This window comes from Leptodactylus fuscus, chromosome 7, assembly GCF_031893055.1.
Source record: "Leptodactylus fuscus isolate aLepFus1 chromosome 7, aLepFus1.hap2, whole genome shotgun sequence".
Lineage (NCBI taxonomy): Eukaryota > Metazoa > Chordata > Amphibia > Anura > Leptodactylidae > Leptodactylus > Leptodactylus fuscus.
The window spans coordinates 35,803,202-35,827,119 of NC_134271.1; the positions used below are offsets into that span (position 1 = coordinate 35,803,202).

At 41.2% G+C, this 23,918-nt stretch overlaps 1 protein-coding gene across 13 annotated transcripts in view; it reads left to right on the forward strand.

Moving 5' to 3' along the window:
- The first annotated feature begins 6,824 nt into the window (after positions 1 to 6,824).
- NRXN2 (neurexin 2) overlaps positions 6,825 to 23,918 on the forward strand; it is a 631,600-nt gene continuing 614,506 nt past the window's right edge. For all 13 annotated transcript variants that reach the window (XM_075281756.1, XM_075281763.1, XM_075281760.1 and 10 more), the window contains exon 1: positions 6,825 to 6,963. The gene's annotated coding sequence lies outside the window, so the exon portion shown is untranslated. The remainder of the gene's footprint in view (positions 6,964 to 23,918) is intronic.

Genomic DNA, 23,918 nt, shown 5'->3' on the forward strand with positions numbered 1-23,918 from the left:
TAAAAATAAGACTCCCATTGACTTCAGTGACATTTTACACGTGTATTTTAACGTGTTTTTTACACGTGTAAAATAATGTCATTGAAGTCAATGGGAGTCTTATTTGCACACGTGTATTTTTTACACGTGTATTTTGCCAAAATGTGAACGGGTTAGTGAAGTGCAGTCATTTTCTCTGTGGTTTGTGGCTCTTTTGATGTTTTTGTTGGTAAAAGTACAGGTGCAGGTTACAGTATAAATGTGGGCTCTGCAGAGACAGTTCTAGCAGCATTTCATGTCGTTCCAATGGCGTTTGCAAAAACTCATTCACAGGGAGCAGAAGCTTCAGAAACAGCCCCATTCAGATATTTCTGCAATAAACATGCCACATATAAACGGTAACAGCAGAGTGGGCTTGTCATACTATGTGCTCTGAAAGATCAATGCCAACAATCTGTCACATAGTAGGAGACATTTGTGGGGTCCTTTTCGAGATTTCGCCTGTGGTCCTAGAGCTTGGAATCCCCTGAATAGCCTGTGTTTTCTGTAGGTAATTGTAAAATACTAGTAGGGAGAGTCGCTCCTCGTGTAGACGGCATTCTGTTTCACATGTAACTACAGAGGGCTGCACATTCACTCCCTTTATGTTTTGTTATCTGGCAGAAGCTGTCAGCTTCTCCCAGAAATGACTGAGTACTGCTTTCTGTGAGTAGGTGTAACATTATGCTGAATACTTCTGCAAATCTCATAAATCACCTTCAAATTGGGTCTCGTTCTTATCATTAATATTTTGTGTGAAGAAACAACATCTAGTAGTCATCTTGATGCCCAGACCATTCCTGCACTGTGAATGACAACCTTGGGGCTACCTACAATGACCCTCATAAACAATTTTATTTTTGAAATTTAACCCTCAACAACCCAGTGTCATCAAAATCACTCAGAAACATCGATCAGATGTCAGTCAGAATATCCATATATGTAATCTGCTTACATTCTACATTGTTGTAGTGTATTCTCAAGCAACCTGATTGTTTTGACTGCCAGTGCAATCTATGAAAATCCTAAATTAGGATAGGAAATCAATGTTTTATCAGTAGGGTTCGACACCTGGGACCCCAGCAAAACACCTGTAGTGAGACAGCTTACTGTACAAACAGTGACGGCAAGTGTAGGTGTTACATAAACATCAATGAGATAGTACTGCAAGTGAGTAGCACAGATTGTGCCGTGTAAACATCACAGCCCCCAGCAGGTCTAGTGTTTTCTAAAGATACTTTAAGTTTATACCACTTAGTAGTAATTTGGGAGCATTCTTGTCACATGACGCATTCCTTATTCAATGGGAAATTTCATTACAACTTAAAGAATACTTTTTAATATACAATAAAAAGGTGATTTTAGAACTGGTGGTGCTGGATATCACCTTCATTGTAGAAATATAAGGCTGTGTTCACACAGAAGAATTTGCCGCAGATTTTGGGGGTGGATTTCGTCCCCGATTCGGGAGCTGATTCCTCCCGGAATCTGCCTCCCACTATTTTTAATGGGAGGCAGAGATCGCAGCAAGACGTGGAAAAAAAAAAAAACATCCTGCTCGATCTCGCTGTGGATTCTGCCGCTGGTTCAGCCGCGGGTTCCACAGCTCGAGACTCCCTCCCTCCCATTCATCCGGGCCTAATCAGGAATGGGATGCCGCGACAGAATGCTGATGCACTACATCGCCATCCAGTCGCAGTTAGACTGTGGCAAAAATGCTGGTGGCGGAAAATGAAGAGGAATTCCTCCATTTTTCTGCCTTGTGAACATAGCCTAAGGGCTCGTTCACACGGGGCAAAAGGGGGTGGATTTTGGTGCTGAATCCAGGTCAGAATCCGCCCCCTCACAATAGAGGTCTATGTAGACTGCTAGCTTACTTTTTTCTGTGAGCGGGAACATGCCCATGAAAAAAAAAGCGAGCTGCCCTTTCTTCAGGTGGATTCCGCTGCTGATTCAGCCCCGGCATCCGCCTCATGGCAGTACCCTCCGGACTAGGCCCATTCATTTGGGCCTACTCTGGAGTGGGAAGCCGCGACTGTCGTAAGCCGTGACAATCGTGACAGGCGCATTTTGGCCTTATTCTGATGCGGCTTCCTGCGTCAAAATAAGGACCAAAATACGCCATACCGTGCCCCGTGTGAACTAGCCCTAAGAGCTTCCTATATATTTCCCTTTCCTTTTGTAGCCATTCTCAGCTTTGGCTCAGAAAACCAAAACAAAATCTGCAAAAACGAAAGCAACGTTTCTGCAGTGTGGAGCCTCAAACAGAATAAATGTCCTGTACATGTAGGCAAGTTTTTTTGCTTCAGCCAGTCCTTTCTATAGTTGATCTCCTACAATTGAATATATGTACCTACAAGGCATAAAGAGTCACAGTTTATTTGCACAAATCAGGTTTTTGCCAAAAAAAATTTGTGACTTTTCATTTTGTGCAACACATTTGGCACTTTTGCGAAAATGGGGTGTGAAAGGGATGGGGCCATTGCTCCTTTTTTTCCAGGTGCACGGCCTGGCAGAGGGGGCACCTAATTTCTGAGGAGGCATGCTTGTTATATATAAGGCGCACCCTCCGCCAGCCATGTTTATAACGCCAAACTTCATAGATCTCTCTCAATGAACTAAAAGAAAGGACTCAGGATTTTCCTGTATTGAGTGACCATACATATTCTGCTAACAGGACAATTGTATTTATATTGTTTGATCATGTTTGGCTATAAATATGGCAGTTTCTGATTAAGAACTTCTCAGTTTAGGATTCTGTTTCTATTCATGAAAGCCACGACACTTGCAGATCCAGCATTGACATCTAATGGCCTCTGTTGGATTCCGCCAAGGCATCTGTTATTTTGACAGAAAAACCTCTAATGCAGAGGTGAACAGAGCCTTACTAAGTGAGGGGAAAAATACACTAGGCATTTTTTTTTAGATTACACCTGTGTAAACTATCAATATTGCTAAATAGTGACACTTACAGTAGTAGATATATCCGCCTAGTGCACAATTATCGTGAAAATCATCACAAGGCATCGCTGTCACTGTCCTCCTGGGAGAGAAAATTGCTCAGCAATGATCGGTCTGATGGAAAATATCCATTATATACCGAACGATTTTACAAACCGCTGATCATTTCTTGGTGGTTTGAAAGATATTTCTGTGTAAAGAGAATTTGTGCTCAGCGTCCTGCATCTAATGCTGTGGATGTCACTAGAGCCAGTGATCAGGGGACTCCTTGCATTAATATAACATACCCTTATAGAATATATATGATAGGTAAATATTCTGGTGTTCTGGCATGCTTCTGCTTCTTACACCTCTCATAGCTCATGGCAAAGCCTGAAAACTACATAGAGAATCTTCCTGAGCTTTTTTCCAGTGTTCTACATGGAAAAATTATGGCAGCTATTTGATACTCTTTTGGTCACTATAGGGGTGTAATTTACATTCAAACTAGATACCACATTTCAGTTACATTTGTGTCAGCACATATGTAGTTTTTTTCTAATGTTGAATACTATTTACTTTTTTTATGTGATGGACAATATTGCATGCTACACTTACCTGTATGCTGGTTTACTTGGATGTGTTTTTTCCTTTCTTTCTTCTTTTTTTCAATTCTGTTTTGTGGTTTAAAATATTCATATAATTAAACTTTGGTTATATTTTTATCAATTGGTGTTTGGTAGAGATGAGCGAACACTGTTCGGATCAGCCGATCCGAACAGCACGCTCCCATAGAAATGAATGGAAGCACCTGTGATGCTGACTTTGCCGGCGGCCGGCCGGCGTCACAGGTGCTTACATTCATTTCTATGGGAGCGTGCTGTTCGGATCGGCTGATCCGAACAGTGTTCGCTCATCTCTAGTGTTTGGTAGTCTTGCCTTCCTTGTTGGCAAATATATATACATTATTAGTAGTCTACCTTCTTAGGGGACGTTCACACTACCGTCGGTGTCCGACAGCTAATGTCTGATGCTAATGTCCGCGCAAAATCTGTGTCCGTTACATTTTGCATTGATTTAAGGGGACATCGGATGAGTTCTTTTACTGTCCGTGTCTGTCCTTAAGTGTCTGTTCACAAAGATGTCCGATTTTTCAAGCGGACAGCAAAAACCGACATTAGCATCGCACACTATCTGTTGGACACCGACGGTAGTGTGAACGTCCCCTAACATGCCCTATGTCTATATACTGTTTGTATTACATAGAGAATCCAAAGCAGCAACACACAGTGCTCAGTGAAATTGATGTGACGCACACATATGATAGGTTCTTCACAGTTAGAGCTGTTTGTTGCAGTGACCCCCAAATTCTGCATGATAGTTAGGGACACGATTAGAGGACCTCCCCCCACTATTGGCCCCAAATGCTCTGTCCAAAGTACACAAGCCCTTTAAATAAATACATCCTCTACAGCGTTCATTGAGCAGGGCTCAGAAGACCCCTTTAGATACCATAAACGGAAAGACTTTTTCTTATTGTGTATTAATAATCACAGAGGAAAATGACTAAATATATAAAGTGGCAGAGTCTACAAACATTACTGTAAAGAGTATTTATAAATGTGTCCATTGGGGGGCAGTACCATCTTAATTATAATCCAGATTCATGGTGCTTTGGTGTGGAGTGGGCATTATCTCATCCGCCTATCCTTTATGCCCCTGTACCCTTCGTACATATGCCCAGCCTGTTATTTTTCTCATTTTCTCCCCTCACCACCACCACTCGCTCCCTCTTTCCCTCCCTCATTTTCTCTCCCTGACAGACATTCCCTCATGGATCAATACACCGGTTCTTCGCTTTGTCACTCTGAGTCACAATCCTGGTCTTATCATGTCCAGCAGCTGACAAGTCTCCTACCTCCCTCCTTAGCACTTTCTCTCCTCCCCACTGCATCCATCTATGTGTCCCTCAGCCTCTTCCTCTCCCTCACGCCTGCAGTGTATGCACACACAGGACTGGCTACATGGCCAGCACTTCCCATACCTTTTAGTTCTCATGCAGAGAAATATCTGTGCTGCCAGTGAGCATGTTACTGTTTAACACTGATAAGGGAATTATTGTCATTTAATGATCAATATTTCATTTTCACTCGGCCTGTCTGTGCATTTGATGGATTTGGTCACTGTATAATGCCTTTCCTCATTGTGTGCATTACCTGCCTTCTACTCAGCCCTTCTCTCCCCATCCTCACTCTGTTCCCCTCCTGTCTCTCCTCAACACTGCCACAAAAGAAATGAGAAGTTATGTATTTTTAATAGCTACTATTTATCTATCTATCTTTCTATCTATCTAAGCTATTATCGACCTATCATAGCTATCTATCTATCTAGCTGCTCATCTATCTGTAACAGGTATCCATATGAATTATTCATATCTATCTATCTATCTATCTATCTATCTATCTAAATCTAAGATCTATCATTCATATATATATATATATATATATATATACACACACACACACATATATATATATATTATATATATATATATAAATCCATCTAATATCTATCTATTATATGTATCTGTGCAAATCCATTTATATCTAATATGTATCTCATATTTATCTACCTATCTATGATCTCATCTTATCGATCATGTATTATCTATCGACTATCTCTCTATTTATCTATTATCTTTCTATCAATGTCATTTTATCTATGTATAGAATATCTATCTCTCTATCTATTGAATATATGTATTTGTATCTATTATGTATCTATCTTTTTTTGAAACATTCTTATTTGTCTGTCTTTTTGCAACTATTTTCTTTCTTTCTTTCTTTCTTTCTTTCTTTCTTTCTTTCTTTCTTTCTTTCTTTCTTTCTTTCTTTCTTTCTTTCTTTCTTTCTCTTTCCTTCCTTCTTTCTCTATCTGTTTCCCTTCTGGCACAGGCTCTGCCTTTTCTCTCCCTGCTCCTTTCTCTCTCCATCTTCCACAGATGATACTAGATGTTACAGTATTACTGGCAGGTGTCTGGATCTGTCATGGGACAGGTTACAGGGTCTCAGAGGACAGAGGACACTGGCTGCCTTGGTGACAGTGTGAGAATTCAATGTACTGTGTAATTGTGACAGTGACAATATGGGAGGCATTCTGTGTGAGGAAGGAACAGATTGCTAAGTGTTTGGGGGAAGAGAGTGGCCCAGGCAGAGAGAACAAGGAACAGATGCAGGAAAGGAGAGGGAGAGAGGAAAGAAGGAGAGAGAGAGAGAGAGCAAAGAGAAGAGAGGAAGATGGAAGGAGAAAGGAGAGAGTAAAGAGGGAGAGCGGAAGAGAGTGAGGGGAAAGAGGGAGAGGGGAATAAAGAAGAGAGAGGGAAGAGAAGAGGGAGAGAGGGAAGACTGGGAGAATAAGCTGAGGCTGCTGAGAGGCATTCCCGCCTGAATTCCCCATACTATGACATGGAGACACACAACACACATATAGACTGAAGGCAGAAGGTGAGCAGCATAGACAATGTGTATAGAAGGCAGAGGTGGGCAGGGGAGAGGTCTGTGCCAGGCCTGAGTGGCAGCTGCCAGGGCACTAGGAGATGTCTTGCTGCCTGTGTTTGTCTTTCTATCTTTATACCTTCTCCTTGTTTCCTGCTATCTCTCTCTCCCTCCCTTTTCTCTCTCCCCTTGCACTCACTCACCGTCTCCCCAGCCCCTTGGCCCCCTCCCATAGGCCCCCTGAGCTGTCACTCACAGCCCCCTCCTCACTCCTCTGCTGCCTCTGTCTCTGGTGCTGAAAAGGAGCAGCCATAAGTCTCCAACCAATCAGAGGCGAGAGGCGTCAGGAAGACCTGTAGTGGGCGTGGCCTGAGCTGGTCCTGATGCTGGCATAGTCTCCATTGCTGTGATACAGAGAGGCAGCAGCATCGCCTATTGTGAGCCATCTATGGGCCTGCACATACTTCTACAGGATCCATCCCTGCCAGACTGCAGTCCTTCTCTGGACCAGGTACTGACTGGGGGTAGGGGCAGAGCATGCAGGGAGGATGCAGCAATGCATGGACATCCAGATGTTGTAGCCTTGCAAGATTCATGATTCAGGGGATATTTGCTGGAAACCATTGTTATTAGGTAGACTGTGTATTACCTTGGCTGTGTTGCTCTGGAGACTAGGGATGGAGCAGGGACAGCCTGTCTGCAGTGCTTGTGGCTAGGCCAAATGCATCAGAGCCTGAACATTTCTACAGTGTTGTATGAAAGATCTGTAAGATGAAATGTGTCATGTCGCCTGGAGGATTACAGATGGTCAGGGGTAATAGCTATACACCCTGCAGGTAGATTGGGCAGCATGGAAATGTCAAGGTTTAGTATGGTTGCTATGGTAGATCCTAACATATAGACCTTATACAGGGTGTAGTCAATGATTAACCCCTGCTGAAGGGTCAGAATTGAGCAAAGTTGATAAAATAACACAATGTGATGATCTTGCATATGGATGAACATATTGAAGTCATGAGAAGGCTAGAAAACAGATTGGGTACAGATGATAATGGGAACATATTGACTTATTGTGAGACACTATGCAGGATTATACCTTTGCACCATAGGACTCCCTTCTGCAGGTTCACACCAAATCACTGGCTTTGCTTCCTCAATATGAATATTTGAAGGGACATCGGGTGAATTCTAGGAAAATGCAACATATGTAAAACCTTTCCATGGAAAGTGATTTGATATGGCTTCTGTGAGGGTTATGCACCATGTGGGGGGGAGGGAAATGGAATTTGGGGTTAAATTATGTTAAGGTAGGTGGTAAAAAAACACACCAAAAAAACACAGCCAATGATGTGTAATGTGCTTTGCTGTTAAAATGTATGAGACCCCTATCAGGCAGTCACATATTCCCTTTAAAGGTACAATGCACACACACACACAAATCCGAGTACAATACATACATCTACCTACCTACCTAGAGGACATATGTGTGCTGTTTAGTCATCGATCACAAATATGTAGACAGGCTGTGTCTGTGTTTCCTTTGCTTAACAATAAATACAGGATAATATGGTGTGATACAATGCATTAGCTCTGTCATAAATTCTGAATACAGCTAGCCAGAGCAATGGCTACATGGAGCTGGGAAACACCAGCTTTATAGTAGCAGAAGAAGTAAGACTAAGATGGAAAATCTATTGACTCCTTTGAGGACAGGCCAGTGCATTGCAGGGGATTTCTCTCCAGAGCTCTTTCATTTTATGGGAGTTAGTAGGGTAAAGTTGCCTGACTTCCTACAGCATTGCTTATCTCTAGAACAGTCCTAGTATTGATGAATGTATGGGAATGTAGAGGAGGGAAGCACCAGTCATGTCCTGACCTGTATTTATGAAAACGGGAAATTGCAGATTATTGGTCGGCCAAAACAGAATAAGTGCAACTGTTGCATTTTATGCAATAAAGGAATATAAGAAGGTCAAGTATATATCCACAGGCGTGAATGCCTCCCAATGCCACGCTCTGTAGAACCAAGGTGTTTATCTGTATTGGCTGATATATCTCATTCTGAATGTATTTACTCTTCCATCTAAACCATATTATACATGGGGGCTGGAAAAGCATTGTATGTCTTGTTTTTCTTTTATTTTTGCATTTAATTCTGGGGAATTGACATTTCTCATCTGTGCACTTAGCATAAGGACAATGCAGAAGCCCAGCATAGCACAGTCATTTCAGTTGTTCTCCTGCTTTTCTATGCCTCAAATAGCAATATGAGTGAATGGGATTGTGGTTTGCAATGCTGTGTACACAGGGGGAGCCTCCTTGCAGGCTACATAAACAATTATATTAGGATAGAAATGGCATATACAGCAATATGTAGCAAGAAATGGATTCATTTGTATTTTGGTTGAAAGCTGGGGGGGTGTTTATTTATGGAATTGCAGTAGATTATGTGTCTATAAAAGGTGAATTCTGACACTTTTACGTGTTATAAAATAGCCAATGATTAATGAGGTTTTCTGTCATTAGAATCGAAATCAGATAAATTGGTTTATTTATTACATTTGCTGTGACACCAGGGCATGGAAATGTTGCAGCTGTGATGTTTGACAGCCTTTGGTGCAGTTTATAGGGGGAGGCGGCACTGGTAGAGACAGGGAGAGGGAGAAACATAGAAACATACGGAATGGGAGAAGAGAGGGGAGAGGGGGAGGGGAGAGACAGACAAACAGGGAGAAACAGACATAGGAGAAAGAGTGGAGGAAGAGAAAGGAAAGGAGATTTGTGTAGGGAAAAGCAGATGTTGGAGAGGAGGATGGATGGGGGGGTGAAAGGAGGCGCAGGTGGGGAAGACAATTCTGGTACATCTATAGGCAGTCATAGTAAATATTATGTAGGTGGAGGTCGTGTATAAAGAATCCGTGAAGACGTGTCAGACCCTTCATGTGTATTTCTCATGACCTTTCATCTCTGTATATTTGTGTAGAATGTGCATAAATCAAGCAATGGAGACAATCCAGACATAGGTACATAGACACATGTCCATCTCATTCAGGATTTCTCATAGAAAGCAATGCAAAACTATTGCTCACTAAGGTCCCTCAGCGCCATTATTATTATTGTTATTACATAAATGATGTATTACATGTTCCATTTCCCATTTGTATGGGCAGACTATTTAGAGAAATTTGCATGGCATGATTCATTACTCCCATACATCTGCCTTGGTCAGCTGGTGCCCCAATAGTGGGGCTGTAGATTTGCTCCAGTGCGCTGTGACTTTCACCACAGGCCCCCAGCTGTCTTGCCCTGGCATTGCCTTTCCAAGCTGCCACCTCTCCGCCAGCATTAGTAGTGGCGATTCCAGATGCCATATTACACGGAGCGCTACCATTTCTCCAGTGCCTTGCTTTTTCATCCTTGTTAGCTGAATGTGAGTGTCAAGGAGAACACATATTAATGAGTGTGACTTCTAGTGGCCATGACTGTATCAATGAGTGTGATTATCTTAGTGTGAATGATGCGTGAACATTCGACTTTTGTAGCCATATTAAATTGGAGCTTCACTGTCATTTTACTCCTATTGCTTGCAGCAATTGGCGGGGGAGGGGGACAGACAGTCACACCTAGGACATCAGCCAAGTTTGATTGGCTAATGTCCTGGGAACATTAAAAATGCTTTTGTGGATATCTGAACTGCAGAACTATAAGCAATTATCTTATCATTTCTTTGCAATAATCTGTACTACAGATTGTTTTGTGGAGTACTGGAACCTACAGATCCATTATTTCTTTCTACAGCTTTAGTTTGATATTTACAAGGCATTTCACAAATTTAGATAAAATTGTTGTGTTTTGAAATATTTCCAATATGCACAATTTATTTTTCCATTTTTAAAGGTCAGTGAGAAACTCTCTTGGCTTTACGTGATCATTGCACATTCTAGCCCATATCCTAAAGAGATCTTATTTGAGCAATGTGTTTTCATCCAAATGTTTTCAGGTTATAGGAAAATACAAAAATACAGATTGGCACTCCATAGTGGAGTATAAAAGGTGTGGGTGGGCCTGCAATGGCCCATGGCTCACGTAGGTGTGCTTACTTGGTGGGGTAGTGCCGGTCAGGGACAACACTGCGTAATAGCAGTAGGATTGCCCAGTTTCTGCCAGCTCCCAGTGCCAAGAGGTGAAGACAAAGCCATGAGCAGGGGCGGAACTTGAGGGAGTACAGAGGGTTGCGGTTGCACCGGGGGCCCATAAGCACTGGCATCAGTATTGAGATTGCATTTTCCATCTGTCCCATAAGTCAAGGAGACTTACAGATAACCCTAACCACCCTAAGGTTGATTAAAGGGGCTCTATCATTGGGAAAAGTCATTTTTAACTAAGCACATACTTGCATAGCCTTTAGAAAGGTTATTCCACACTTACCTTTTCTATGTAAATCGCCTCAGTCGGTTTTGAATGAGCCCGTTTTTACCCATGCTAATTAGGCTTCAGCTTGCACCGGAAGTCTCATTGAGCACTGTCTGCTATGTGTACAGAACAGGCTGCTGCTGTTGACTCATCTCCCGGCTCTCACACATAGCAGAGAATAGCAGACGTTGCTCCCTGAGACTTCCGGGGTGCATGCTGAGGCCTAATTAGCACATGAATAAAACCGGGCTCATTCAAAAACTACTGAGGCGATTTACATACAAAAGGTATGAGTGGAATAGCCTTTCTAAAGGCTATGCAAGTATGTGCTTAGTTAAAAATGAGTGTTCCCAATGATAGAGCCCCTTTAAATTCCTTAGCACTTGTTACTATCACTATCAAGAATTCGCTGTAGGGATGAGGTAGGGGTCCCCGGACAAAAGATTGCATCGGGGCCCACAAGACTTTAGTTACGCCACTGACCATGAGGAATTGGCCAGGAGAACGGTGGGCACTCCTGAAAGAATAAGAAGACACTGGTGGTAGTAAAGGTAGTCATTTACAAAATAAAGTCCTTCACAACTTCTTCAACTTACCTATAAAACAAATAAGTCTTTCATTACCACCAGCACCTCCTTGTTCCTTCTGCAGCTACTATGATCTTCTCTGCTATTTCAGAGTTTTTCTGCCACTGTCATATTTTGACATTTTATACAGTTCTTCATAGATTTTCATTAGACCACACTGATGTGCGTGGAATAGATTTTTTATTTAATGTCCGTGAATTGTTTTAATATTTGTGAATCCAACATGATCACATCAGAACTGAAAGAATAAGTGTTTGGTCATGAAGCAAAGGTCAAAGGTTTTATGGAAATAGCGTTAAAAAAGAATGCAAGGCTATAATGGAGAAAACCGCTGGTTTATGCAGAAATAAAGAGAATTTGCCAAAAGGTTTATGCTTCTCTATCCTAAACACTCTATGCATGAGTCACAGGCTCAGTCTATCCTCCTGCCACTGATTGACAGCTTTCTCCCTATAAGTGCATAGGGAGAAATCTGTCAATCAGCATTGACTGACACAGCATTGAGGGGACTCCCGTATTCGGGTACTAATACAGCTAACAATGATTTTATGGCATGTTTAAACATAAGAGTCTCTGCCCTCAGATAGGCAGTATTAACCTGGTGACAGATGGTATAATAATGACGTACAGTAATGTGATTTACCTTCTAGTACAAAAAAGGTAAAGATGTGCACATAGTAAATATGTCTCTAGGCAGGATGTTATGCTATCTGTTTTAATGACATTATAATGGTTATAAATATATATTATACATATATTCCAATGTCCAAAGGACAATGTAAGGTACATAAGGCCAGTTGTGGTTATTTATACAGATCATTGCCCTAGCTTAGACAACACTACTTGTCACAATACAGGTAACAATTGTACCATGTTCCAGCGCTACAGGCAATTTCTCTGCAGATGCTCCTGTACTTTTGGTTTTTGTCTTGGCAGTCACTCCAAAACATTTCTACATCGTTGTCGCTTTGCCTTACTGTATCTACTTACTGCATTGAATCCCCACAATCCTTGCCATTTTGAAGCTGAAGACACATGTTGAGTTTTTGTTGCTTTACTGAGATTTTTGAGCCAAAACCAGGAGTCGATTCATAATGAATGCTGAATATAAAGGAAGAACTTATACGTCTCCTTCCTGCCAGAGACATAACTTGAAGCATCTGGGCAATCAGTCCAAAATCTGCAATGGGGTGCCCATGTGCTATGTATAATAACGGTGTCATCTTATGTTGTAGTGCATTTGGTTCAACTCAGGCACAAGGGCCTGGTAGCGATTACTACTCATACATCTTTCTGATTCCACCCATTGCTTTGGTTCAAAAATGCACCAAAAAAATCAACCAAATCTCAATATGTATCTCCACACAAAAAGCGATGAAGCTTTGGGGTGTATTTTTTTTTTTTTTGTCCATTTTCTGTGTTTAGTGTTTCGTGAAAGGATTTCCAACAAGGATTTCCCGGAAAGAGCTGCACATCTACCCGGGTCTTTGGTTTTCGGTGCTTTGGCGTCACACTATTTACATGGTAGATGTGAACTTGAGATTCATTATAGATTATCTCTGTCCTTTTTGGCCTTTTTCCATTTCAAGGTCACCCATTCATTATTGCTCAGAAACGAAAGGGGATTCTGCCCATGCTGTGGAATCAAACAGAAAAATAATGAGACACTATAGACATGGTGTATTTATTTGACATTTTATGTCATTGTGATTTATATTGCATATAAAATGGTAGATCTTGTATAACATCATTATGAGCTGTTGCAGGGCCAGTGTTTGCAATGTAATAAACTTATCTTGGTCAATAATGGAAAGGAATCTCAGTGTTGTGTTTAATAGTTAAGGGGTATTTACTAGCATTGATCAATGGTGCAAATGTACATTAAGCCGTAACATCAGTCAGACAGCAGATTTTATAGCTTAGACATGACTACACACACGCCAGGCCTGCCACTCAGTTGAGAACCAAATTACACAAAAGTCAACCTTACGGACCCCCCTACTGAGTAGATTGAAAGCTTTGCGTGTCAATAGGTTCGATGTCAATGAGGCCAGAAGATGACCTCATGCTAAGTTCTCTACTTGATATCTGCACTTGGTGTCTGCACTGCAAGTTATAGACTCAATATCTGAAGCCTCATTGATTTAGTTGTTTTATATAACATTTAGATTTTTTCAGATCAAGGACTGTATTGTAGCCAATGTTCACGAGCCATAGTATAAAGACAGCAAATCACACAGTTTGCAAAATTTGTTTCTTCTGCAAAATCCTTTCTTCTGTTCTGTTATCTTTATTTCCATTCTTTAAAGTCAATCTTTCATGATGAATAAGGCTGCATAAACCACCACAAAACTGTTACCCAAGATGGTGACAGGTTACTAAGAAATATAATTGAACTTTGTATATAGTCATGGTTGGTCAGTCTTGCTCCTGGCTTGAGTGATGTCCTCCAGTCCAGGCATGTCCTCATAAGCTGCCCCCGGTGGAGGCATCCAGGGCATATGTAGTGTGCAGCTGAAGCCAATGCTAGTGTATGTAACCTCGTGATGACATACCCTGACTGAGGGTCAACGTAATATATATAGCGTGTCTCTATCCCTATGGCTGAGCTATATTCAGGTATGGATATACAGTGCAACATTCAAAGTCTTTTCTTTATGATACCAAACGTGGGAGAAAGTAGAAGGACATTACTGGGAGCCTGCATCTTTAGGGATATTAGGTTGTTGGCAGGTTAGGGTCCTAATTTCCAATGACAAATTTCCATTAAAGGGAATCTACTACCTCCTTCATTCATACTTAACTGCTACCACCGTATTACAGAGCACATTGCAGTGATCAACAACATATCTTATATCTTATATTTGTCACTTTTGGAGGAAAACAAGTCTAAAAATTGATGCCAATGAGGCAGTTGGTGCATTAGGGGTTGGCATTCAGGGGGGTGCAGGCAGGAATTGGTAGGGGCTGAGTAGCAAGCAGTGCTCCAGGGAGCTGAAGGTCCCGCCCCCAGTGCACCAACTGCCTCATTTCCATAAAACATCAAATTTGTTTTCATCAATATCTATAAAAGTGACACACATAACAAAAGGTAGGTTGTTTATCACTGTAATGTGCGATGTCACACAGTGGAGGCAGGTGAATATAGCTGGGCTGGTGATAGACTCCCTTTAATAACAAGCTTCATATGGAGCCTTAAAAAAGCTCCTTTTTGATTGTTTCTGGAGGTATGTGATATAAATTATTAATATGTTAAAATGATGAATCCCTCTCTTCTCTGTAGTGTAAATAGGATAGAGAAGGCCTCATAGCAAAGATCAGAAATGGGGCTCTATTTTGGCACAGTTTTTTTCAACCAGAAGGGCCCGGAGTTATTTTCTTCCTTTAGTGTTTCCTTGACCTTTAGGATTTTTGTTCCTCATTGTTTGCTAACCATGCACTACCTGAAATTGTTAATAGAATGTCACTGGTTGAGGTTAACCGCAAAGAAAATGTATGCAACATATTATTCTGGCTAGAGATGAGCGAACAGTAAAATGTTCAAGGTTCGATATTCGTTTCGAGTAGCCCCTCAATATTTGACTACTCGAATCGAATATCGAACCCTATTATAGTCTATGGGGGGAAAATGCTCGTTTCAGGGGTAGGCAACGTTCGATCAAATTATACTTACCAAGTCCACGAGTGAGGGTCGGGCTGGATCCTCCTAGCATTCTTCTCCTTGCAGCGTCCCCGCGGCGTCTTTTGGCTCTTCATTCACTCTGCCAGGCATTGGGCCCGCACTACAAGCAGGCATGCGCAGTCGGCTCTGCCCAGGCCCGATGCCTGGCAGAGTGAATTCAGAGCCGGAAGACGCCACGGGGAAGCTGCACGGAGAAGACTTCTAAAGGTAGGAGAAGAACCAGCGTTGATTGGCCGACTGTATAGCATTCGGCCAATCAATGCTGGTTCTGCATCGAACGTTTACATTCAAATAGCGAGTGGTACTTGATCGAGTACGAGTATTTCGAATACCGTAGTATTCGATCGAATACCTACTCGATCGAGTACTACTCGCTCATCTCTAATTCTGGCTTGTGCCTTAAAGTTATCTATTTGTTTAAATCAAGACTTTATGTAAAATACATGTTTTAATGTTTTTCCATTCTATTCCTAAATCCTGATCCCGACACAGTAGGCTGACACTTCTCTGTTCTGTCATCTCATTATCATCGCAGGCAGGCAATACCTACTCTATATATGCATAATACAGGATCACACCATTCACAGTAGGTGATGGCCACAGCTCATCTCCTTCCTGTCCCTGTAAAATGACCTTTGCACAGGTCACAGAGCTTGTCTACAACATTCCTGTCTATTGTTGATGATGGTCAATGAGGCTGCAGGAAACCATACCTCGAGGTACTGTTAGCAATAGCTCAGGCAAAATGATCCTTATTATCACGTACATAACAGAATAATAAAATCTACTACGAGAAAATAAAAACCTGTTAGTAAAAGGATTGTCCTTTATGATCTGATGATACATTCCTACAGAAGACTACAGCTGGGAAGGATAGTGAGGAAAAAGCTTCTCCTATATGTAGCAGGTACAAGATTACTATTATATGCAGATGCTCGGCGGTAATGCACCACATTTGGTGTCCAAATACAAAGGCATTGTATACCGTATATACTCGAGTATAAGCCGACCCGAATATAAGCCGATACTAGCAGCAATATAAGCAGCTACTGGAACATTTCAAAAATTAATATGGTTGGAGTTTTTGGGTGCAGTAGTTGCTGGGTGCTGGGGAAGGGGAGGGGGTGTTTTGGTTGTCTGTCTGCCCCTTCCTGAGCCTGAGGACTGTTTTTTTCCCTCCACTTGGAATTCAGCCTGGCTGACTATAGGGGATCTGCAGTGCTCCTATTAACCCCTAATGTGTATGCGTATCACAGTAATTTTCTACTTTTATATGTATTGTAGGGAAAGGAGCAATTTAGAACTTTTAAAGCTTCTCCCCCCCCCACTATTTTATGGGAGATTCTATACATTAATATTGCGTCTGGTCATTGCTTGACTCGAGTATAAGCCGAGGGGGGCTTCTTAAGCACAAAAACTGTGCTGAAAAATTCGGCTTATACTCGAGTATATACGGTACATTCATTGTATAGCTTTATTAATCCATTGTAACTAGACTTAAACTTTCTTGATTTTCTTACGTAAACAGCAACATTTAGGCATAAGCTGGAAAAATAGTGTGTGTAAGTAGTATCTATAATAAATAGTAGACATACCGGTAGGCAGGAAGGTACATGTTTATGCCGCAAATGGTGGGGCTGGACATGTAAGTTACCGATCGAGTTCGCAGTAGGGGGTACAAGATTTACTAAATCTGAACATGGCGGTCACTGAATCCACTGCATGAAGGAAAGAATCAGAGGCTAGAATGAAAGTGGAGTTGACCCAAATTCACCCAAATCCATCAGTATGTAAGAGAGCCCATACCACCAGCTGCAATGATCACTGCTCATACTGGTTAATAATAACTCTCATGATCACTATTTATCGGTTTACTTATATCACAGTAGTCTAATAGTCTGGTGCCCTGGACAACTGTATTCTATTGAAGTGATCTGGAATAAATAAATATCCACAACATACAGATGTAACAGAGATGTCGTTTTACTCTCTGGGACGGCATCATTGCTCTACGAACATAGTAGGTTGCCTGTAGTCTATGTACAACCACAGATAGCATAATGATGTTTATGCTTCTAACATAACAGCACCCAACCCAGCTATAGTTGTGTCCCAATTCTGTTGTCATTGATTTAGTATGTAGAAAATAAAGCATTGTTGCTTTAAGGAATGAAATTGTAATTTATTATTCATGTGAATGCTTTTTTATGTTTATTACAGCTTTTGGTGGTTGGTCTGGTTTTATGCAAATAATATAAGAAGTATCTGGTTTCAATGATTATTTCTTAACTTTGATTTTAATGTCATTGACTAGGGATAAATAAAGGATTTCATTCAGATAATCACATTTTCTCTTACTCGGTTTTCATGCAAATACTGCTGAATATTTATAATGACATAATAAAACCATGTATAGATAACTGTACTTAGTAATAAGTATTAGACAGTGCTATTTGGATACACTTATGTAATAACACTTCCATGTTTGGCACAGTTCTTGTCTGGCATTTATTTAATGCTTGTTTTTTTTAATTCTATTCCAAATTTTAACTAAAAGAAGTGTGGCAATAAAGAATTGTGACAAAATGTCATCTATCTATCTATCTATCTATCTATCTATCTATCCATCCATCCATCCATCCATCCATCCATCCATCCATCCATCCATCTATCTATCTAGTCATCAGTCCAAACATTCGATTTCAATGACTCCTGTTGAGGGGTGCACAGGCAGTTCTGGAAGTTGCTGTTTTGTAAGGAGGAAAAATAGGCAAGTGTAAGAATCTAAAAACGTTGACAAGGGCTGGCATGTAGTGGTTGGTATCTACCAAAATTGGTGCAAGGAAGGATATTGAGAGGACTGAGACTGATTGAGGCAAGTGGTAGTGAAGACTATCTGGTTTGGTCCAGCCATACAGATGAACTACTGTAGTATGAATTTCTGAAAAAATACATTTTGGCTACGATAGAAAGGTGTTAAAACATCCAGGTGTGTCTGCATTATATACATGGAGAAGTGAGGGCACCAAATGCTCTGTGCAATGTTCTGCTGGGAAAACCTTGGGTCCTAGCACATACCACCTACCTTGGTACAGACCAAGCACACTTCTTGGCAATGATGTTTCCTAATGCCTTAACAATAATGTTTCCTGCCATATTCCAAAGATTATTCAGGAATGGTTTACCGAACATAATAAAGCATTCATGGTGTTGACCTGGTCACCCAAACTCCTCAAATCTATCTGATCTATCTCATAGAAAAAACAAATCTTTCCTGAAGGATTAGAGATGAGTGATCCTTTTCCATGAGCGGGGTTCAACCAGTATATCCCAAATTGTTCAGTTTTTAACAAAACATAACCATTGGGAATTTATCTTGAACTAAGTAAAATGGCTGCTGCTACCACGGAATATAACAAGCGGAGGCCAAGTGGAGTTGAGGAAAAAAAACCAAAACATTTATATTCACTTCCCTTCACTGTTTTTTGGGCCTTCTCACAGCGTCCGGTGCTCTCCGGTGATGTCCAGGCTTATGATGTCACTGAGAGGTCAGGTGAATATAATTTTTTTTTTTTTTTTACTCTTCTAAAGGGCCCCCAGAGTACAAGAATTTCATTTTTGGTTCTATCCGAGCTTGTTTCACCCAAATAAAATAAGGGACCCGAGCCACCTGAACCAGAAATAAGTCTTGGTAGGTTAGCCCATCTGTATGAAGGACCTACCCTGTCAATTTACAGGACTTAAAGGATCTGCTGCTACCATCTTAATACTAGATACCACAGGACACCTTCAGAAGTCTTGTGAGATCCATGTTGCATTGTGTCAGAGTTGTTTTGGACAAACAAGGGGAACCTACAAAATATTAATCAGGTGGTTTTAAAGGGAGTCTATCATTGCAGAAATTGATTTTTTACTGACTCCATGTTGGAATAGCCTTTATAAAGGTTATTCTACTCCTACCTTTATTTCTCTTCTGTTCTGCGCCACAAGTTTTGAATTGTGCAGTTTTATAAGTTTATGCAAATGATGCTCATAGAGCACAGGGGGCGTTCCCCAAATGATGCTCAGAGCATAGCTTTGTCATCCCCTTAACTCCACCTCTCTCTTCTGTTAATGACATCCCTGTGTTCAGAGCACAGCTTCGTTATCTCTGCATCTCTGCCTCTCTCTTCTATTAATGACACCCCTGTGTTCAGAGCACAGCTTCGTCATCCCTGCATCTCCTCCTCTCTCTTCTATCCCCTGGTTCTTCTACAGTCATCTTCGCTGTGTCAGTAGCTTACGTTCTCTTTTTTGGGATCGAAATCCCACGCTGCGCTCTCGGCTCTGCCCAAATCAGTGGAACATAACTGAAGAGAAATAAAGGTAAAAGTAAAATAGCCTTTATATAAGATATTCCAATGTGGGGTCAGTAAAAAATCCATTTATGCAATGATAGACTCTCTTTCAAGTTAGGGCTTGGTGCATAACTTTTAAAATGGAATTTGGTTATCTGAGTGTGAACAAGGAGCAGATACAGGGTCCATATCCTAGTGTAAGCTATTGGCTGTAGGGAGAGATCATGCTATACTGATGCCAATGTAAACAGAAGACTCTCCCCTACATCTTTGTAAGCCCCCTTTATATTACTGTAGACCCCTTCTTAATATAAGGGATGGCTTATTGAGCTTATTTTCACATAGATATGAAAATTAGGTTTAAACTAGTAAAGAACTAATGGCAGATTAGTTCATACCAACAGTATATTACAAAAGGAATAATAATAATGGTAATAATAGTCATGCATTCACAATAGACAATAGGACAGACAATTCTATGACTGGAGCAAAGTCTGTTTCATTCTCAGTCTCTTCTAACTTGTTCTTTAGTAACGGTATGAAGCCCTGGATGGGGGTGGGGGGTCCGCTCCTATTATGCAACACTTGGGAACAATTATATGTTACAAATGGTTAGGTACAATAGATTTATTTGCTGTTACTGAATGTTTGGTAACATCACAGGTGAATGTTAAGGAAGATTTTTCACCATTAAAAGCTGCTATTTTTGATCCATGTACTAAAGTGGGACCCATTTGGTTTCATTCTACCATATATGATAACTGATGTCTTATATAAAATAAACTGAGGACTGAGGAAAGCAAAACTTATGCGCTGTGGCATGGTTAAACAGGTTTTATTGAAAATGTGCACAATACATAATGCTGTCATAGACAGTAACAGTATCTGTCCTGTTTCTCGGGGAGAATGTAAAGCTCATGACAAGTTGTATAGACATTTTTTACATTGAAAACAACATAGTAGATACAAATAATAAATCCAAGTAAGCCAAATATCCTAAGAGAGGGAGAGAAAAGAAACAGAGCTCATCAGTAAAGGTGAAGAAAACAGGATAGGATGGTAATGAGAAAATGGGGAGGGGAAATTTGGGGCCAATCATCCATCAAGTGGAGCATTTGGATTGGATACTGGTTAGGTTTACACCCAATAGTTACCAGGAGTCAAAGCTTATAGAAGATCTAAAAGTTATCCATGGAGTCCATATTGTGTGGAAGGTGTCGAGTTATCCATCATCCTTAATTTCCTCCATGCTCATGATATGTTTAAGGGTTTCAACCCACATGGCCCGGGACTGGACCTCTGGATTCCTCGGTCTGATAAAGATTTGTTACATCTCTTAAATTCTATTTTAACTTGGGGCCCAGAAGTATGGCCAGAAAGTTGATTCTTGGGAAAGGAAAGGTTGCTGAACAACAGCACATGCCACATATTGTTCAATTGGATGACTTCCCAACAAAGCTAAGTCATAGGTTGGCACTTCAACCAACCAAATACGCAACAGGGAACCAACTTCCTGGTCACAGTGCCAGCATAGCAGGTGGACCTGAGAGAAAGCTGTATGGAGCTTGTCAAGAGTTCTGTACCACTGGCATATAATTGTATACATAGTTCAGCTCTTGTAGCCTGCATGATACAAGGCTAGGGTGTAAGAATTAGTAGTGTTATGCCTAGTGAAGTTTCTGAAAAAGCTCTGTTTGATCTAATGGGGTTTTTGAACAGTACAGTACTCGATCGAATAGCACGCTGCCATAGATTCAATGCACTTAACCCCTTGGTGTTCGGCCACTTACACGCATTCCTATGGCAGCGAGGTATTCGATCGAATACTACTTGCTCATCTCTAATGGGGTTGTCTTTTAGGATTTTTTTTTTTTTTTTTAAATTTCAGACACTTGGGTTAAAACAATGAAAGATTAAATACCTCATTGCTTCTATTGTGACCATGCCCAGGTTATCCACTGGTTTCTATTTTCCAGTTCTTCTGAACACCCAAGAAATTCCCCTAAATCAATCACTGGCTGAGGCAGTCACTGCTGCGGTCAGTGATTGGCTGCAGAGGTCGTTGTCGATGTGATGTCATCGCTGCTGCCCAGTAAACAGAGACTGGCAGGGAGTAATGTCACAGTGGTGCTGGAATTGTACAGAATTCAACAGGTAAGTACGGCTTCTTTTGTTATTGTATAACATCGCCTGCTACTATTTTAAAGGACTTTTCCAGTCTGGATAACCTATTTTGGTGAAAAAGTCCCCCTCTATGATGAGGTGAGGCATCATCCACATTCTGCACGTCTCTGGGACCATCTGCAATTTTTGTGGTTCTGACATTTACACCAGCCAGTAGCCATTTAGTCCATAACAAGGATCACGTCACAAAAGTCTTCAGTGCTCTACTATACAACAAACATTTTGCAAAACAATTCCGTATGGATAGCTAGCCTGCGTTGTTTTCCAGGAGGAATATGCAAAATTGTTGTAACAGTTTAATCCAATGAATTAGTTATGTGTCATGACATTTTGTATAAGTGGAGTAGTGGTGTACATTCATCTGTGCATGTCATTCATTCATACTCTCATACACTTATATAAGTGATGCTAAATCCCGGATTCTCACTATTATTGACACATATAGTGTATATAGGTGGCTGATCTTTTATAACAGCATAAATTCCCTATAGTTGCCCAGTGAGACTTTGTCATTCCGTTTGTGGGATGACGCCAATGCTTATAGTAACAGGAATATGTATTAGGTTTGACAATATGTGTAGAGGTGTAAGTATACATAACAAATGCTGATAAATCTCAAGACTTAGCTCAATGTTTTCATTACCTAGGTTTGCTTCCAAGCAAAGCAGAAATACATAACATATATGAGTAATGCAAACGATGATGCAAGATCTCTTAAGCAATGTCAAGGGTGGCTGTGGTGATCGTTTCATCCATTCTTTCCACTTTGTGTGTTACAAAAAAAACTGCTGTAGAGAGCAGGAACCTAAAGGATATAATCCAGATACATAGCACTGGGGATAGACGTGTTGCACATTTACTGATCATAGATTTTAGGAAAGATAAGTTGCAAATTCCATTTTAATGATTAAAAGGGAACCTGTCACCAGTGATTTATCTCCCAGGGAACAAAGTATCAGGATGGTAAAATGTATTATGGACTTTGCTTGCATTCTCCTAGTGAGGTTAGGTCTAATACACCCCATTTCATTCTTGCTCTGTACACTTTAAATCTCATTAAAATAGGTCATCAGTGTCGGAGATCTGGGGGTCCGACACCTGAACCCCACACAGATCAGCTGTTCTGGCAGCCTCTAGGCACCAGAAGCTGCTGCAGTGGAGGGGGTACGTGCAGTCAAGTAATAGGAGGAGCACTGAACCCAATCCACTACATAACAGTGGTTCTAGGAAACTGCTATACCCCTGTCACTTGAATAGGAGCAGACTTCACAAGCTCCCCATCCATTGCATCAATTTCTGGTGGCTGCTGTTACAGCTGATCTGTGCAGGGTCTGGGTGTTGGACACCCACAGATCACATATTGATGGATAGATTATCAGTATGAAAAATCCATTTAGGGCTCGAAAACCCCTTTTAAATTTGCTGCTTCAATTCCACCTTCCAATTTCTTTACTTTGATATAGCAGTATATCCATGTGCCTGTTGCAGTCACAGCCACTCACTAGTTTCAGCAGGAATATGGCATGGGCACTCTGAATGATGTAGCCAAGTAAATAGAGACCAGCGGGTAGGACTGGAATGCCGGCACTAGAACAGCGGGGGAAAAAAACAGGTAAGTAATAGAGATGAGCGAACAGTGTTCTATCGAACACATGTTCAATCGGATATCAGGGTGTTCGCCATGTTCGAATCGAATCGAACACCGCGTGGTAAAGTGCGCCAAAATTTGATTCCCCTCCCACCTTCCCTGGCGCCTTTTTTGCACCAATAACAGCGCAGGGGAGGTGGGACAGGAACTACAACACTGGGGGCATTGAAAAAAATTGGAAAAAGTCATTGGCTGCCGAAATCAGGTGACCTCCATTTTAGACGAATAGTGGATTTCAAATCCGGGTCATATGAGAATGTGAACTTTGTGACTATGAGACAGGGATAGCTGTACAGGCAGGGATAGCTAGGGATAACCTTTATTTAGGGGGGAATGTTATTAAAAATAACTTTTTGGGGCTCTATCGGGTGTGTAATTGTGATTTTTGTGAGATAAACTTTTTCCCATAGGGATGCATTGGCCAGCGCTGATTGGCCGAATTCCGTACTCTGGCCAATCAGTGCTGGCCAATGCATTCTATTAGCTTGATGAAGCAGAGTGTGCACAAGGGTTCAAGCGCACCCTCGGCTCTGATGTAGCAGAGCTGAGGCTGCACAAGGGTTCAAGCGCACCCTCGGCTCTGATGTAGGAGAGCCGAGGGTGCACTTGAACCCT